Here is a 15,590-nt window from a genome sequence, read left to right as displayed (position 1 = left end):
GTGATGTAAAGAGTTGATTTTCAAAAACACTGATGACAACTTATGCTGGAGAGAATGTGGGGTACAGGGAACACTCCTGCATTAATGGTGGGACTGCAAACTGGTAGAACTACTTTGAATAACAGCATGATTATTTCTCAGAATAGGAAACAACCCAGCAACACGATTTTAGGATATATACCCAAAGGATGCTCAATCATACAACAAGGACATGTGCTCAACTACGTTCATAGCAGCATTGTTTGTCATAGCCAGAACCCAGACACAACCTAAATGCCCCTTGACCAAAGAATGGATAAGAAAAATGTGGTACATTTACACAATGGAGTACTACACAGCAGAAAAAAAAGTGACATCTTGAAATTTGCAGCAAATGGATGGATCTAGAAAACATCATATTAAGTAAGGTAACTCAGACCCAGAAAGCTCTATGCAGTCCCAACAGCCCCTTTGCCCCGCTGTATAGATGCTGGACAGTGCCACACAGTATAAGCAGGTGCTTTGGAGGCCCCCTATTGGAGGATAGAAAATGATGATTTACAAAATATACTTGAAAACCCAGCACTGCAAGTAATAATCACAAACAGTATCAGTGATGGAAGAAACAAACCACCAATCGATGCTATTAACCCCAGTGTTATTTTCTGCCTTGTTTATGCCGGCTCATCATGTCCCCACAGGTGAAAAAGTAGGTACAAAAGCATTTAAGAAAAGTATTAAGACGTCCATATCCTCAACAAAAGTCTCAAGGCCAGATCTGGAGGGAAGACTCAGCAGTTAAGAGTACATACAGAGCCGGGCGATGGTGGCGCACGCCTTTAATCCCAGCACTCGGGAGGCAGAGGCAGGTGGATCTCTGTGAGTTCGAGACCAGCCTGGTCTACAGAGCTAGTTCCAGGACAGGCTCCAAAGCCACAGAGAAACCCTGTCTCGAAAAACCAAAAAAAAAAAAAAAAAAAAAAAAGTACATACAGCTCTTGCAGAAGTCCCAAGTTCGGTTCCCATCATGTCAAAGTCGCTCACAACTGCCTGTAACTCCAGGGGATCCAACTCCCCCTTCTTACCATGGAGGGCCCTCTACTAAAATGCGCTTAACCTTACACAGATATACACATAGAAGTAACTTTAAAAAATTAAACAAAGAAATTTTTTTTTAAAGTCTCAAGGTCAAGTTAAACTGACAGCCTTTGGATAGCAAAGAAGGTAATTCTTGGAATTCAAATTTCAAATTGAGCAAATGATATCTAAAAGAAATATAATATGAGAACTAAATGAAAACTTGGTGATAATCAAATCCATCCTCCAGTTGAAAAGGAGCAACCTGAGGTCCAGGCAGTTGTGGGGGCCATGTTTGAGTTAGCTATGTTAATTTAATCACATACACAACATCATACTGGGTGTCTTAGTTAAGGTTTCTATTATTGTGATAAAAGTCCATAACCAAAAGCAATTTGGAGAGGAGAGGGTTTATTTCATCACATAATTCTCAGATCGTCACAATCCATGACCAAGGGAAGACCGGGCAGGAACCTAAAAGCAGGAACTGAAACAGAGGCCAAAGAGCTTGCTCCCCACAGCTTACTCAGCCTGCTTTCTTAGAGTATTTAGTACCTCCTGCCGAAGGGAGTGCAATCCACAATGGTCTGGGCCCTCCCACATCAATCATTTGTCAAGAAAATACCCCACAGTCTGGCCTACAAGCCAGTCTTAAAGAAGCATTTTCTGAGTTGATCACCTTTTCCCTGATATATCTAGGTTTGTGTCAAAGCCAACATGTACACTGGGCAATAGTCTTATAAAGCTATAACTACCCCCAAATGAACTTTTAGGACAAAGGGTAAGTCTTAAGTTATGTCCATGTTCATTCTTTTCCCAAGGACACTTGAAGGAAGATGATTGCTTTGTTTCTTAATTCTGACATGATAAGACTGAAGAGTAAGCTCTAAGTTTGGAGCCATGCCAAGGAAATTTCAAAGGCAGAAATTCACCCCAACAGGAAGGTTTTCCTAAATGCCATCTCCATCTCAGCATAAAGGTCATGCAAACGGCAGACTCGTTCACTCTCATCTCTGCAGCTGACCTGCCTAACATAGGATCCTATCCACTCAACAGCGAAGGCAACACACGGCTTAAGGCAGCCTCGGAGGAGAAGCAAGATCCTAGCAGATGCTTTTGACTACACTCAAGAGGAACTGTGTGACCTTGTGATCCGTAAAGAGGAATTTACCCAACCTCATTTTTTGTTATGGAAAAGCTTGATCATTGTGTTGGTTGGTTTTTGTTGACTGGACACAAACCTAGACCTATCAAGAAAAAGAGATTTTCATTGAGAAAACGTCTCCATCAGATTGACTTATAGGCAAGTCTGTGGGGAAATTTTATTGATAACTGATTGATATGGGAGGGCCCATCTCAGAAGGCAGGGTGGAACAGGCTGCCATCCCTGGGAAGGTGGTCCTGGATAGGATAAGAATGCAGGCAGAGCAATCCAAGAAGACCAAGCCAGTAAGCAACATCTCTCCATAGTGTCTGCTCCAGTTCCTGCCTCCAGGTCCCTGCCTTGAGTTCAAATTGTAATTTGAAATAAGCCCTTTCCTACCCAAGTTGCCTTTGGTCATGGTATTTATCATAGCATTAGAAACTTAATTAAGGCAATCAGAGTCTCATAGTCCTTTCAAGTATGCTCAAGGCCTGGTTTGGGAATGTGTGTTTGCAATCCCAGCAATTTGGGAGGCAGAGGCAGGTAGATCTCTGTGAGTTCAAGGCCAGCCTGGTTCTACATAGAGTCCCAGTCTAGCTAGGGTTAAATGGAAAGACTCTAACAAAAGGAAGAAGAGAAAGAGGAAGAGAAGGAGGAGGACAATAATAAAACAACTAAGGCTTCAAATCCCCAAACCTGCTACAGGACCAGGGACAATGGCTGCTTCTCCTGCATCCCTCTATCTTCCATTCATGGTCCCACCAGCAACAGGATGTTTGGCTCAGCTTCCCCACCAACTGATGGGAAATGAACAAGAGCATCGTAAGATCTCCTGAGCTTCTAGATGCCTGTTGCCCAAGATGTTCATTGTAAAGGCTGAAGCAGTGACTCCTCCTCTTTTAGCCCCAAGGACGCTTTCCCAATGTGTGTTCTGGCTCAGAAACCAGCAGCCACATCTGAAAACCCGGTGGCCAGGTCCTTTTTGATGGTGTTCAGATCAGAGGATGAAGGGAGGTGAACAGGAAGACAGCAAGTGGGCCAGCTAACAGCATTTGAATTTGTTACCAGTTTGAGGGCAAAGTCTTAATTCTAAAATACAATTTATTTGTTTTTATCAGACCCAAATCCTGCAGTTTTGATGGAAGAAAATGTGGTCATCAAACACCTAGGATAAAATTCACCGTGAGACATCATACAATTGGGAATTTTCAGCCCTAACATGGCCAATTGAGCAACAGAAAACCTCTGTCTTTTTCACAGAGACATGAGAAAAGGCATTCTTGCACATAAGTACTTCATAAATTCAGAGCAAGGGGAGAAGACATGGACTTCGGGCTCCTGTTTTTCGAGAAGATAGGATGAAGACAGGAGTAAATGAGATCTTTGTTTGTTCCCTGTTACTACATCATTCTGGGAGTCAGAGGTCTGAATGGGTCTCCGAGGGCTAAAATGAATTGCAGTTAATATCGGGTCTCTGCTGGAAACTCAAGGGCAGCATTCATGCTTCGGTCTTTTTCCAGCCTCTGTGGCTCTCTTGCTCATTGGCTACAGCCCTGCACACACTACCCCCTTTCTCCTTTGGCCAGCTTACCACTCTTCCTTTAAGCAGCACCCAACCCAGACCTGTCCCCGCCACCTGGAAATTCTTAATGAAGTTCCTTTCTCCACACCACATAACATGCTCCCAGCTTCCAAAGTCTCAGAAGCAGACATCCTTCGGCTCAGTTCTTCAGCCTGTTTAAGTGCAAAGCTTCCTTCCAGCACTCAAGATCCGTGCCTTACAATTCTAAATAGAAGACTGAGAAGGTGGTTCCGGCCGGCACATCAGTATGCCCCTGGAGTCCCAGCGCTCAGAGACTGCGTCAAGATCACTCAAGTCCCAGAGTTCAAGGCCAATCTGCCCAGCATAGAGACTTTGTCTCTTAACAACAAATGGCTGTGCGTAATTATTCACTGGAATCCCACAATTCCTTTCATAGCCCAGGTTAAGGTGGAAACAAAGAATGGAGTTTTGGAGATTTCCAGGAGACTTTACTTGGCAGTTCAATTCTAAGAAAAGCCAGTGATCACTGTGGAAGATTTTTGATTTCCTATCTTTCCTTATTCCTACCTCAGGTTTCCAGTCAAACTGAGGAATCACAGGAATGACCTCCAGAGGGACCAGCCTTAACACTGGCCACCCCTGGCCACTCTCACACCAGCTCACTTTCCCACAGGACCCAGGACTTAATAACAGGGCTTCTAGAATCTGGTCTCATTTCCATGCCATCTGGCCATCCCAAGAGCACCTAAGCCTAATTCAGGACCCAAGACCCTGTGTGTTCTTCCATCAATTCCACTAAGTCTTTTCTCCAAGCCTGGGGCTCCGGGGACACCATGTGGTCCCCTACCCTGATCTGAGCCCACTGTCTTCTTTGCGTGAATCAAACACCAACAACCACAGGGAGAGTCTCCACACACAATGAGCTTCATCAGGGGGGAAATGCACAATAGTAAATAACGTGGGGTTTAAGGAAGTTGAGTCAAAGGGCAGCTTTTAAAGAGAAACGGGGGAGGCTTGCTTAAGTTATTTTGAAATAATAATGCCAGGCCACAGGATCAATACCATGTGTGGCTTCAGTTACATTAAACAGGAAGTCGTTGAGCAGAAACGTGTGTGTATGTAAGGTTGTGGTAGCCATTGGGCAAGTGTTGATTCTAGAAGAGTCTGCGACAGGTCTGGTCGAGGTTTATGTGCCTGAGGCCCCTTCCTTCACATATCTCCAACCTTCTGATGATTTGTGTTGCTCGCATCTGACAGAAATGATCCTTATACAAGGAGAGCAAACAGGTGCTCCCCGGCCTTGCCTCTCTGCCCACGGGGCCTACCCAGGAGGGAAGCCCCAGAAACTGACCACGGACAGGCCACTCACTGCCATGGACTCGATAAGCTCTGCTCTGGAGGGGAGAGGAAGACGCTTTATTCCTTTAGCATCAGAAAGCGTGGATATTTCTCATGGTGGAAAGTCTAATGGATAGCTCATTGGCTCCCTTTGCCTTCAAATAGAAGTAAAAATTACTGAAGAATTGAGTTGGCATGGCTCACAATGAAGTTGTCACACACACACACACGCTAAAACGTTTAGATGAGGTCTCTACTTCAGGATCCCTCAGATATGTGGAGAGGGTGTTACATGTTTGTAGATATCCCCCCCCCGTGTGAATGAATTATAGCTCTCCATTTCTGCCCCGCAGAGCCACACTCAGTCTCCCGCCATCCCTGATCCACCAATCATCACCATTTCCACCTAGACCTGACAGGACTGCCAACAGGTGACAAGTCACACGCCTTGTCACAGTTTTGAAGCTCTCAGTGTATTAAAAATTAAAGACCCATGCCAAAACAGAGTAGCAAGCACCAGACTTTGTTTAAAAGTTTGCATTTGGAAAGTGTTTTAAGACTTAAATAGACCCCATGTTGAGAACTCATTTAAGACAAATCTCAAAGCCATCACCCAAAGCCTTGTATGACTGAGTCTTAGGTTGGTGGTTTCGTTCACCCCTCCACCCTCAGTCGCCCGTCACACCACACCCCTAGCTTCTATATTACCTTCTAGCTTCCAAGTCTTCTCTTTTCTAGAATCATGAGCCCTCTATGCTTCTGAATGATCTCTCCGTAGCACAACAGAACTTCCGCTTTCCTCGTCAACAGCCCGTATCTCTGCAATGCAGCCATCCCATAAGGCCCAAGGGTTCCCAGAGCCTCTTCCTGCCATCTCGTTGTATACACGGCAACTTCTCGTGAACCCCACTTGGGCACTGCGACATACTAGTGTGGCTCCCCACACACGCATGCTTTCTGCAGAGCCCTGACTCAGACCCATCGTCTTCAAACCCCTCCCCTCCCCAGGACACACTGGTGTGAAAGGGTTCCCTGCTTTGACTTGTCAGACTCAGGCTGTGACAGTGAAGCCAGCCAGGAAGAGGACTCTAGGTTCCTCATCCTACAATGGCAGCTTTCATAGGAAATGACACCGTTGCTACAGTTTCTTCCCAGGGATCCACGTGAGCTCCATCTACTTCTTCTTCTGCAATTCCAATGACAAACTCCGTTACAATTCCACCACCGTTCTTTCGGAGGAACCAATGAGATTATTGAGCTTCGTTGCAGAGCATAAAATGCCGCACTTACGGCAGTGTGGGAACGCCCACCAAAAGGCCACCTTGGGAAGTCTTTACCAGCAGAAATGATGGTTTTTCCCAGCTGCTCTGTAGCTAGGACCCACTCACCTAGTCTTCCCCTACATAGTTAGGGTAGAGCTGTATATGCCTGGCAGTAGGGAGCAGCTGACCACTCAGGTGAGGGTCCTCACACCCTTCTCTACACTCTATGAGGTGGGCGTGAGGAAAACAGTCAAAACCCAAGCAGGGATGATCTTTTACAAGAGGGCACAGCTGAACTTCCCAAGATGGTGGCTGTTTGGCTCAGAGGATAGTTCTGTCTAACAGGCACTCAGTGTGGTGACCACACAATGCCACTTCCCGAACACTGCTGAAGTTACAACATCTGCGTATGATGTGTGCTGCCTCAGACAAGGTCAGTGAACTGTGAAGAGAGACAGAGAGAGACAGAGACAGAACGAAGAAGGACAGAGATGAAGAGAGAGAAACAGAGATGGAGAGAAACAGAGAGAGACATACAAAGAAGAGGTCAGTTCCTAACCTGACATGGGAGAGAAAGCTAGGCTGAGCTTGGAGAGCAAGGGCACACAGACACCAATGTGCAGCCAAAATGGACTTGAGCGGTACTCCAACCTCCTTCAAGCTGAAAGAAATATAGTGATACATTGTTATGAAAATAGCTCTTGACTCCAAAAAGACTGAGATCTTTCTGGACTGTGTTGTAAAGCCAAGTTGATAATGTGCCTTGACATCACTTAATGCTATGTCCTTAACCTGCTATCCTGCTCTATACTCAGCTTATTTAAATTTAACCTGTCTGCGATTGCTAGTCTTGGTTGATGACATCTGGATGCCCAAGCAGCTGGATAAACCTGTGAGGATTTTTCTTGACTTGATCATCTGAAGTCAAAGGGAGCCAATGAGCTATCAATTAGACTTTCCACCACAACTAAGGACAGAACTTTCACCCATCGATCAGTTGGAGGCCTGCATCCCCTCAATGTAGACAGATCCTCCCTCTCCTTTGAGTCCTGCCCCAAGGGTGCCATACCTCTTTGTGGTGTGCCATGCCACCTCCTCTTGAGAACTGTGATGACAGGCTATCTTTTCAGCAGAAGGTGGTTTTGATTGAAGAGTATTGCCACACCGAAATAAAGAAAAACACCCACTGAGTGTTCAAACCCTCAGGGCTGACCCCTGATAATAGGCTGTGGTTCATTTTTATGGAAACTTGGAACTGGGTCCCAGGAAGAGCCAAAGGTGCTATACAGCTAATGAGTAAACTCAAGGGTTGAGTCCTATCAGGGTCCTGGAGGTGACAGGGGACACAGAGAGTGACAAGTGAGTCCAGGAGAGGTCCTGGTAGACTACCCTGCCCAACATTCCCACCAACATGTCTGGCTGCTTCCTGCTACCCTGGTCCCCCGGGACCACATTCTGGTCATCTCTGAAGTCCCATGACATCCCTTGAGTTCACTTCTGTATCCTCAATCCCCTAGTTAGGGAGACCACCTCTCCCTCAGGTAGAACACTTATTGAAACACTTGCTGTGGTCTCAATAGGTGACCCCCAAGAGTTCATACATTGGAAATGTAATCTATAACCTTTTAAATGACCTTTGTAGGAGGTGCTATCGATTAGGATTAGGGCATGAGGATGGGACCTGAGATGGCACCACCAGGTATCTAGAGGGATTAAAACACCAAATGAACTGTTATATTTGCTCTACCTACCTACAGGGTACCCTCTGCCGTAGTAGGAGGCAGTGCAAGGTCCTCCCAGGTATCATACCGTGCTCTTGGGTTGCCTGGACTCTAGAACTTGGAGCCAGGTAAACTTATATGCTTCATAAACCACCCAGTCTTGGGTATTCTGTTAAAGGAGAGGGAATGGGGGAGTTGAAGATGGAAGTCCAATCACCTTTGGGCTAAGAAAAAAATAATTTCTTTCTACTCCCCGACTGTGGGCCGAAGGCAGTAGTTAAAACAGCAGTAGATTCAGGTGCAGTCACTAAGCCTCCGGTAAAACAATACCAATATCTGTAGAAAAGGCAGAATCCAAGCGGAGGCATAGAAGCACTTGATCTTCCCACCATATTTTGTTCTGGTATTCATAGATACATAGAATGTAGATTGTCAGGAAAAGTTTTGGTGCCATTAGGGCAAATACTGACTTTGTCACTGAAGAAGCCAGGACAGCAGGTTTTCATCTATGTTCAAGGCCAGGGCTAAAGCCATCACTGTTCCTCTATGTGCATTTGAGCTTGGTTCTCTGACAAGATTCTGAAGGAAAACATTACTTTCCAGAGGTGCTCCATGGAGCCTGTCTGTGAGCCATGATGCTGGTCTGGGTAGAAGCCTGTCCTGGAGCTTTGTCCCAGCGCAGGCAGAGTTGGGTTCCTAACCCATCTTCGAACCCTTCAGGGAACACCATGACTTCCCCGGAGCCTGCATTCGTACAAGTGCAATAAGATGGCGGTGATGGCAGCTCTCACACAGCAGAACTAAGACCCTGACAGTTCCAAACATTTCATTTATATAGTAGCTCATTTAATCATCTAGTGACCTAACAGCCTAGTCTGCAGATAAAGAAATGGATCCCTGCTGACACTAATAATTTTCCAAAGGCAAGACAATAAATGGGTTTTCCCAAGGCAGATATGTTGAATCCTAACATTTAGTATCTCTAACTGTGTCTTTATTTGGAACTATGGTCTATATGAAAGGAAGTCAAAATAAGATCATGAGGGTGGGCTCTAGCCCATGGACTGGGGCCTGTATACAAAGGAGAAAAGCCAGCACAGAGAAAAACACAGAGAAGGAAGAGGACTTAAAGGCAAACTGAGAGGACAACTGTGGCTGTTGTGGCAAACAGAGGGATGCCAAGGATGGCCAGCAACACCAGGATATGGAAAAGGTACGGAAGGATACTCCTGCAGCCACTAGAGGGAGTGTGACTTGACCCCACAGTCTGAACTCAGATGGAAGATACGATTAAAATTGATTGTTCTAAACTATCTAGCAGGCAGTTCTTTGTTAGGCTAAACCACACATGTGCCTTCTGGTAGTGCAGAGCCTGGGACGACTGTAAATAAAGCAGCAGGGAGCTCAACTCATGGTGAAGGTGGTGGAGGTGGTGGTGGTGGAGGAGGTGGTGGAGGTGGAGGTGGTGGAGGTGGTGGTGGTGGTGGAGGAGGTGGTGGTGGTGGTGATGATGGTGATGGTAGTGGTGGTGGAGGTGGAGGTGGTGGCGGAGGTGGTGGAGGTAGTGGAGGTGGTGGTGGTAGTGGAGGTGGAGGTGGTGGTGGTATTGGTGGTGGTGGTGGTGGAGGTGGTGGAGGTGGTGGTGGAGGTGGAGGTGGTGGTGGTATTGGTGGTGGTTAGCCAAGAACACCACAGATACAGAATAGATGGTAGATAACGTTTCATTCATTGCTCATCTACATTCTCAAAGGATTAAGATAGACAGAGGCAAGTTGACAAACCTCTCCAACAAGACTGAAACCACCCCTGACACTCTAGCTTGTAGTAACAGAACACGTTTGTGAAGGATGGCATGTGCCCCAGTAATGGGCTGGGCTTGTTTACCACGTTTTGAAGTGATTTTTCACTCTGCAAGGATTTGACCCCGTCAGTTGCAGCATGAGTCTGCTACTCCTGCCAGGTGGAATGAGGCCAGAGCAAACTGTGTGCCCAGAGGGTAGGTGAGGGGCACCCCCAAACTTGCTCCCACAAAGACTGGGCACCACCAGGGTGGGACAGACTTCAACTGAATTATTGGGGTCTGTATGAAAGTGAGTTTCTCACCCTGATGTCAGAACAGCACCTACACTGCACGCATTAACCAGTCACCCTGAAAAACATAGGCCCTGTGAACAAAGGTAGTAACCAACATCCCCAGGGGTACAGGTCACCAATTCAACCCAGCTTTCCTAGCATTGATCTTTTGAATATTAATTTCTTATTATTTATTTGTGTGTTTGTGTGTGTGTGTGTGTGAGTAGGTACCTATGGTAGGCAGAAAAGGATGTCAGATCCCCTAGAGCTAAAGTTATAGGCCAATTACCCAACATGGGTTCTGGAAACTGAATTCAGGTCCTCTGAAAGAGAAGCAGGGCTCTTAACTGCTCCTCTGCCTGTCCAGTCTCTAGATATTTTTAAATATGTATATGTGTGTCTGCGTGAGTATATGTCATGTCTGTGTGAGTATACACCACGTGTTTGCAGGTACCATCAGCAGTGAGAAGAAGGTGTTGAATCCACTGGAGCTCAGATTACAGGGAATTGTAAGCTGCCTGACACAGGTACTAGGAAGCAAACTAGGGTAGTCTGGAAGAGTAAGTGTTATTAACTACTGGGCTATTTCATCGCTCTGGCCCCCAAAGCATTATGAAGCACCAGCTTGGCTTCTGGAGTCAAGGTGTAAGGGTAAACGTGATGCTTTAGATAGTGTCTTAGTGCTCTAAGTGGTATTTTAGATAGCACTATAGATAGAGACACCATGACCACCATAACTCATAAGGAAAACATTTCATTGAGGAGGGCTCACTTACAATTTCAGAGGTCCAGTCCATTATCATCATGATTGGGAGCATGGCGGTGTGCAGGCAGATGTGGTGCTGAAGGAATAACTAAGAGTCCTACATCTTGCACACAACAGGAAGTCGGCTGTAACACTGAGTGGTATCCTCAGCATAGGAAACCTCAAAACCCACCCCACAGTGACACACCCAACAAGGCCATACCTACTCTAACAAAGCCAAGCCTTCTAATAGTGCCATTATGAGATTATGAGGGCCAGTTACATTCAAACTACCACAGAGAGTAACTAGGCATGTGGCTTACCCTCTATACCTCAGTGTGCTCTTCTGCAGTGTGGATACAATCATATTCTCTCTAACAGTGTTTTAGGATAAAACTGACATCTGGAAAGGTTGAGCACAAAGAAAAACTCCCGGTCGTGTCAGCAACTTCTACAGAGCTAACATAGACTAATGAACACAGAGGTCTCAGCCTGAACTACAAGGATTGAGAACACAAGACCATTGATGCCAGGTGAATTCTAGCAAGAAGCAGGCCCTGCCTCAGCTCTTGGGTCTTGGCCCTTACTTGTGTAAACAAGCACCGTTCTAAGCAATAGGGCCCAAGTTAGTGATCCTGAAGCTGCTGGCTCAGGGTCATGTCAACCTTGCCAGCTCATGACCTTGTTCCTGCCTTCCTCCACTCCCAGCTCAGGCCTGGACCTGCTTTAGCTTCTCTCCTTTACATATTGGCACAGGCACCCAAGGCCTGGCACCTTGGTGAAGCAAAAGCAGATGTCAGGGCACAGGTCGAGTACTGAGAAGATAGTGACAGCTATGGAGGGTGAAGGAATAAGAGATGCAGAGGGACTGGAGCGGATGGGGTTCATGTCCTCCTCCAGAGATATCCAGTGTACCCAGTCGGCCCTGGGAGCCAGCTCCCTAAGGAGATAGGCCACTCTGGACAGAGCTCAAGATTTCCCCATTGTGTTCATGTGTCCTGGGCACTGCATTTCCACAGAAGGAGGCGCAGGGAGCCCATGCTTGCAGCACTTGGTCACTTGCTTTATGCTACCTGCACCAGGTCTCCATGGCCCAGGCCTCTAAGCCTCTAGGCCTCCAGGCAGTGAGTCATAGCCACTCATCTTGTTAAGGTGACAAGGAGCCTGAATTAGCAAAGCCGGGCCACATTATTCCATAAGGAAAGGAAAAGAATGGCACCTCAGGGCATCCTGGGACCCCACCCTGCTCCCTCTCCTATATCTGAACCCCTCTCAGCCTAACAATACCTATGCAGTGTCTTTCACCCCTCCTGCTGCATACAGCTGACCCCTGATTCCTTACTCTCCCTCAGCTTCCAAAGCTGTGGGCACATCTGGGGGAATCCTTCTCCTCACTTTGTCCATTTCTGTGGTTGGTGGAGATTCACCATGAAGTAATAGCTAACCGGTTGCTCAGGAAGCATGGACGAAGCTGAGATGTCAGAGCACTGGGGCTCCTCACCATCCCGGTTGAGGGTGACATCTACGAAACTCCAGGTTACCAGCCACTACACACACCAACAGGACTGAATCTCTTTGTCCTATACAGTCAGGGATCAGCACAGCCTGTTCTGAGACAACAGGGTTCTTATCTCCCCAGGACCCTCTTGGCCACAAGAGGCCCCTGAATGCACCAACTTTTCACCAGGCGACATGATCAGAATCTGATCAAAAATTGGGGTTCAGTGGAGTGGACTCCCATTGTGGTCTCCTCGGCAGTCAAATCAAGATTTTGCTCTGAGGACATGGGACACAGGCCCACCCTCAGGGTGGCCACTCTAAGTATTGGCCTGCTGGCCCTGGCTGTGCTGACCACTGGCCACAGGCCCAGACCTTCCCTGGAGCCCACGTTCTGCAGATAACCAGTACCCCTCACCCCAGCTTTCAATTACTTCCAGGCTTGTCTCGCATGACCTGACCACCAGGACAAACCCTTCCTGCCTTCTTTCACCAAAGGCCCTCTAGTGAACCATTCTCAGGAGCATGCAGTCCCAAACTACATCACCAGGGAGCACTGGCTTTTGTCTCTGGAATGCAGAGCAGAGAACCATGGAATAAAGAAGCATCAGAGCCCAAGATCCCACTGTTGAAGTCTCCAGAAATGAAAGGGGTGTCTGTGAACTCCTCCTTTCGAGACTCCTAGTACCCAGAAATTTGACAGAAAGTAAATACCCATTTGCTTTCCTGGAGAAAATGACCAGGACTGAATAGAGAATAAAGATCATCATGCCTCCAGGGTTCCTTTGTCCTGAAAACAAGAACATACAGAACTTCCTAAAATGGTTCAGCCCAATCCACTCATCTCAACGGCCTTTGTTGTCAGCAGTGAGAGCCCATTTCCAACTCAGACCATGGCTTGAGTAAGTCACCCTTTCACCAACAACACCCACTTTGGTGTTCAGTCAGTTGATGACTAAGATATAAGCAGGAAACGTCCTGTAGGTGTGACTTTCTTACTAAGAGGCTTGATGACCCCTTTCTTGAGACCTCTTCCCTGATACTCCTGTAGTCCTGAGGTATGGCTCAATGCCAGTACCTACCACCTGTGGCATCTGATATAGATGTGGACATGACTTTAATGTCACTGTGCAGTTTGTATATATTTTGTTCCCCGCGAAAAGTTCATGTCCCAGGGAGCTGATCTCCAGATAGTAGAACTATCTGGGGAGGTTCTGAACAATTTAAGAGGTGGAGTCTGACTGGCAGAAGGTGCTTGGGAGTGTTCTATCCCTGACCTCTTCTTGTTATCCCTGTTCTCTCTCTCTCCCTCCCCCTTCCTCCCCCTCTCCCTATCCTTCTCCCTCTCCCTCGTCTTCCCTTTTTCCTTTTTGCACCCTATGATGTGTGAAGTCTCTGTCACATTCCACCACCGCTATGGCATTCTGCCTCAGCTTTGACTTTGAATGAGCAGGCTCTCACACAATGGACCAAAACCTCCGAAACCATGAGCAAAAATAAAATCTTGCTCCTTCTTTGTTTTTTCATTAGATAATTGATCATAGCAATGAGAAAAATGATAAGTTGAGTGTATCTTGATCCTGTGGTTCCTGCCAATGATATAAACCTGAAGGTAACCCTGAGTAAACACTAGACAAACATGGAGGGGCCTTCCAAAGACTCCCCAGGCTACCATCTTTTAAAGTGGCAAATACCATGAAATGTAAAGAAAAGTGGTGAAACAGTCCAGGTTACAGGGGCCAATGAAATATGACCATGAAATACAAGGAATGATGCTTTTGCTATAAGGGAATTATTGGGAGAAACGGGAATACATACATACATACACACACACACACACACACACATATGGTTCTCTGACTAGGAGAAAATTTCCTTTCTTCAGGAAATGTGTTCTGATGTGTTTAGGAACAGAAAATGTGCCTAGTCATATCTTTCATTAATTAAAAAAAAAACCCTAATTCATATACAGAGAGAAGGGATAGAAAAAGATAGTGTCGATACAATAAAATATTGATATTCAGAGAATCTCATTGAATTATATATGGATTCTATCTACTATTCTCGCCATGTTTTTTCAAGGCATATAGTCATAACTAAATAATGCCTAGGTTTAAAACAACACAGCCCTCAAGTCCCAGAACCCCTTGGCTCATCATCTGGCCTTAGGGTCTTCTCCCTAGAACTCCTTGGAAGAGCCACTGAGATCTCCCCCCAAACCACATTTCTCCTCCACACCCTGCTCCTTGAGATCAGTCTGTATTCTGCCCTAAGACACTGTGTTGTGGAGAAGAGTAGGCATCAAGTTGTGCCTTGCCTTGCATGGCTCTATGTTATTGGCAGCCTGTTCCGTTGTGAGTGTGAATGCTCCGGAAAAGGAGAAGACTGCATCTTGCCTGTGCAAGCAAGTGCGTACTGCCATCTGCATGGCACAAATAGGCTTGAATGTTGTTATGCAAATAAAACATGACCACCAAGTTAATTTATCAAGTTAGGCTTGGAAAGTATGGACATGCTGCTGTGGAATAATCAGGCAGGATTTTCAGGACAGAGAGAATGCTGTGAAGAAGAAGAGCAGAGTCAGAGGAGTCAGTCACCAGGTAGACAAAAAGGAAGCAGGACATGCAGGAGAGGTAAAACCCATGAGCCTTGAGGCAGCACATAGATGAATAGAAATGGGTTAAGTTGTAAGAGCTAGTGAGTAATAAGCCTGAGCTATCAACTGAGAATTTATAATTAATAATTCTCTGAGTGGTTGTTTGGGAAGTGGCTGGGGGAACAGAGTTGATTGTGGTCCCAACAAAACACTCCACCTACAACACACAAGTCTACCAAAACCATTTTTTCAAAAAATTCCCAGCCCATGGACTTTTAAAAGCACATGACCAACAAGTGATACTACTCCCTCCCCTGAGCCACATAAACAGAGGGACACCTAACACTGGGACGGTAGCAGCTACCAACCCTTGCCAAAGCTGGCACATGCAACGGCTGCACCTGTATCTGCTCTTTGCTTCTCTGGCAAGGTCTTTGAACTCTGCAACTCTTTAACCCGTTCTTGGTCACTTGGGAACACCACACACACACACACACACACACACACACACAATTTGAGATCTGAAAGTTAATATCATTTAGATGAGAGTTTAAAAAAATGGTGATTGCCAATACCATGAACTCAGCGAATCTCAGTTTCTTGGAATTCAACAAT

This window comes from Chionomys nivalis, chromosome 19, assembly GCF_950005125.1.
Source record: "Chionomys nivalis chromosome 19, mChiNiv1.1, whole genome shotgun sequence".
NCBI classification, from domain to species: Eukaryota; Metazoa; Chordata; class Mammalia; order Rodentia; family Cricetidae; genus Chionomys; species Chionomys nivalis.
The sequence above is the reverse complement of the archived record's forward strand: the minus strand, read 5'-3'. Positions refer to the sequence as shown.